Source organism: Seriola lalandi, unplaced genomic scaffold (assembly GCF_002814215.2).
Source record: "Seriola lalandi dorsalis isolate HSWRI2012SDOR001 ecotype SW California unplaced genomic scaffold, Sedor1 jcf7180002054480, whole genome shotgun sequence".
NCBI lineage: Eukaryota > Metazoa > Chordata > Actinopteri > Carangiformes > Carangidae > Seriola > Seriola lalandi.
Genome location: NW_019525033.1, coordinates 292,241 through 296,891, shown reverse-complemented (window position 1 = coordinate 296,891; position 4,651 = coordinate 292,241).

Here is a 4,651-nt window from a genome sequence, read left to right as displayed (position 1 = left end):
TTGCAGCTTTTCTTTTTTTTTCTACGATATTACATCAAAAATATTTGGGTTTTGCTTTTCTGAGGAAAAATTCTAAAAGGCATTTTTCACAATTTTCTGAACTTTTAAAGAGCAAACTGTAAATCTTGTCACCTGTTACCTGAAGACATCTCCTCCGACTTTAGGAAACATTTTTCACCATTTCCTGCAGATGAATGGAAAGAAAATAAACATCAGTTGCAGCCATGAGTCTGTTTCTTTTCCAAACAATCACTAATCAGTTATTCTGTGAGAGTTTATCTGCTCATCATATACTTTCATTAAAGCTACAATTACTGCAAAATTACAGTCAAACTTCCATCAGCCAAAGTTAATGAGCAGTGAGTGGCTTAATACAACGACAACACACTGATCCGGGATGATCTGCAGATTAAAGACAGTCACTGATGTGACGTCAGCTGATCTTAAACTATGATGGGTTTTAAGGTTGTGTGATCTCTGTTGTAATTAATGGACTGTCAAGATTTACATTTAGAATCGATCCTCTAATGAATTTTATACAAACAACCAATTTTCTGTTCTATTATTATTGGATTAATGTTTAAATACTTTTTGTAGAAGTTGCAGACTGTATCACGAGGTAATTAAGACATTGTAAACTCAGAAATCAACAACAGAAAATACATTTGAAGAACTTAAAATATGACTTGACCGATCATCTGATCATCCAAATAAACACTGGTGGAATTAAAAAATAAAACAGGTAAAAGTAGCAATACCACAATTTAAATACTCCATGTGATGTCAGAATGGTTTGTGTCCGTGTTAGATTATGATATTATACTACAATTATTATTACTGATATAACATAATGTTAGCAGCATTTTAATGTAGCAGCTGGCAATGATTTAACCACGTTTACCCATTTTAAATACTGTTGGGTTATTTCGCTGTCGCCTGTGATAATGTTTTATATTTTATATTCTCATTAAATGTTTTTAAAATCATTATTAAGTGATTATTAAGTGTCTGCAGCTCTCAGATAAATGTAGTGCAGAAAAAAGTAATATTTCCCTCTGAAATTTAGTTGAGTAACTCAAAACTAAAATACTCAATTAAAACACAAATGTACTTCACATATAAACTAGACTTTTTTTTTATTGTAAATTGAGCTAAACCTCTTGTATGAAAAGTGTTTCATAAATAAAGTTTATCATTGCTATTATTAAAGGTTGCAAGTTGTCCTCAGTAAATACAGTGAAACTCCTTTATACTGGTAGAAAATTCACTTATTATTAATTATGTGGCTTATTAATGTGCATTGTTGATTTATTTGTAACATTAAAACAGTCCAGTAAAAAATAAGTACATGTAAACGGTACTTTAGTGAAGTACTTGAGTAAAAAATACCTCGTTATACTTCCAGGTGACTCCCACCCATCATCATCATCATCATCAACATCTGTGGCGCCTGAAATCATCTTTAGCCGGGGCCTCCTTTCAATGCTAAACAGGGGATTTGGGGATCAGGTGAAGCAGCTGATAACGACCTGAGGAGGATGATCCCACCTGTGAAGTGGCTCATAACATCAGCTCCGTCCTGATGGACCCGGGACTGAGGAGGACGCAGGCGCTGATTTGTGTGCAAATGGTTCGTGCAGGGTCAAAGTCGTTGAGGCCTTAAAGGATTAATCGGGTCAATCACGAAACGGCTCCATTGATAAGATAATGAGAGTGCGCGGGGCCGTGCGCGGGGCCGTGCGCGGTGCGCGGATCCGGGCTCATCTCCGCGCCCCCCAGACGCGCAGTCTGAGCGGGGACAGGAGAGAGAGAGAGGGAGAGAGAGAGAGAGAGAGAGAGAGAGAGAGAGAGAGAGAGACGCGGTGCTAACAGCTCATTATGGATCCCGGGACACTTCAAAGGAGCGCGGTGCTTTGATAGCAACACACCCAACACGAGACATCAGAGGACGCCGCCATAAACCGCTTCATATCTCCTTTATGACGTAGACCGTGCCCGGGAAAGTCCTGCTCACAGAACCAGTTTTACAGATCTGACTTATTAACTCTAATATTTACATTTTATACATGTTTATACTTGTGAAATGATACTACATTAACTATAATTATATCAGGATAAATAATTAAATACTTCTACTTTTCATACTCTGAGTATTTACAGAGCATACCTTTGTACTTTTACTTATAATACAGTATTTTTACTTTGTGGTTTTTGTGCTTTTACTACAGTAAAGTATCTGAGTACGTCCTCCACCTCTGGTTTACAGCCATCTTGTCATATTTTGTTGGATTTATCTTTATGTTGGAAAGTGAAATGTCCATACTTACATGTTATGTATGTTATGTATTTTTAGAAACAACTGTTGGTACATTTATGAAGTTTATTTGCAGTGATGTGAAGTAACTGAGTACTTTTACTTGTGGTTTACTCGAGTATTTTCATCTTATGCTACTTTATATTTCTACTCCACAACAGCAATAAAATGCTTCTTACACATTAAAAAGCTACATAATGAATAATAATACTCCTGTTTTATAATATAACCTATAATAATATAGTAGCATATCTGTCACAGAAGGCATTCCTGCATTAAATACTTTTAATGTATTTTGTGATAATACTTGCATTGTGTAGTAGAGTATTTTCACATTATTGTACTGCTACTTTTACCTCTTTGAATCCTTCCTCTACCACTGGTTTATATTTATATTTGTAGGATTTATCTTTATCTTCTGGGTCTTTACACTCGGAGTGAATTAATAACTCAGTAACTTTATTTAAATTTATTTGCAGTGGTGAAAAGGAAGCAGCTTTACCGGAGAACTGTGGTTTATTTGAGTATTTTAATTTCAAGCTACTTTATATTTCTACTCCACAACAGCAGTAAAATGCTATTTACACATTAATAGAATTCATAAATAATTATAATCTATTGATATAGTAAACAATAGTCTATATACATCACAAGTACTTTTTATTTTGCTATTTTAAGTGTATTTTGATTAATATACTTTTACTTGTATTTAGAGATTTTCACATTGTTATGCTGCTACTTTTACTTCTCTGAATACTTCCTGTACCACAGCTTTATAGTAATATTGTGATATTTTGCAGCTGTAGAAGTATTCAGAGAAGTACTGATAAAACATTTGTCAAATACTCAAGTATTATCAGTATAAAGTACTTTAGAGGGACGAGCTCCTGATACCTGACAGTTACTGTGGTATCAGACTGTCTCCGAGTCTTCGTCCTGTCTCCTCTCGTCTGCCCCCGTGTCCTCACTTCAAAGAGTCCTCGTCGTCCCGCACCACACAGATCAGGAGGGAGAAGACGAGGTGGAGCGGGTCGACACACTGATACACATACACACACACACACACACACACACACACACACACACACACACACACACACACACACAGTGATGGAGAGAAAACAAATGATCAGGAGCTCTTTGAACTTTTAACTGTACCAATCAACTCACTGTCAGTGTGTTACTGTGTGTGTGTTGTTGTGTTGTGTGTTGTTGTGTGTGTTGTTGTGTGTGTTGTTGTGTGTTGTTGTGTGTTGTTGTGTGTGTTGTGTGTTGTTGTGTGTTCCTCTGACTCCTGATTAACCCGTGTTGTTAACTCTTCTTCTTGTCATGTGTTGGATTAACAGTTTCTCCTCTCGTGTCTCTTTCACTTCGGTTTACAGTGAAAATAATCGACTGTATTTTCAACTTAAAAGTCTTTTACGTCTCTCCAGCGATGGAGGAAGAACTCAGACTTTACACTGAAGTAAAAGTACCACAGTGTAGAAATACTCCTGCCTCCAAAACTGAAGTAAAAGCACATAAATATCAGCATCAAAATACAATTAAAGTACTAAACATAAAAGGACTGATTTCAGAATATTATATATTATTTTTATTGGATTATAATTTTCTTTCATTAAAACTTCACCCTGGACACTTTGATATATATAAACTCTATAATCTATATCTATAATAACAAATCAGAATGTATTTGTTGATTATTTTTTGTATTAACTAAAGCTGTCAAATAAATAAAGTAAAATAGCTGCCTGTGGAAGAAGAGGAGCAGAAGTTTAATCTGGAATTTCTTCAGTAAACAACAATTGTAACTTTACTATATTAGTTAGAGTTAGAGCTGTTAACATTAGCTTCATATTCCTGCATCATAGTGTGATATAAACTATTCTTACAGATGGTTGCCTGAGAAATGGACAGTTTATAATTTATTCTTTTTCCAATAATCCACAAACCGAAGAACTGAGATTATAAAAGAGTGAGAACGGTCGGCGGGAGGTGAGTGGATTATCCAGACGCACCTGAACTGGCTTTTACAAATGTAAATGTGAAGTTCTTTGAACAACACAGACAGAATTAGATTGAAAAAAACTCAAAGCATTCACATGGATTAATGCAGTTTATAAAGTTGAGATTGTTATTTTTTATTTGTACGTTATTGACTCTTTAAATCTGCTGTTTATTTGCCAAACGTCACATCAGCTCCGAGGTTTGTTTACATCTGTTCTTCTTCTGCACATAAGACATACATGTGGACACACAGATTGTAATCCTGATGTGTGTGTGTGTGTGTGAAAATGCTCCTTATCCATGATTGGGGGGGGGGGGGGGGGGGGGGGC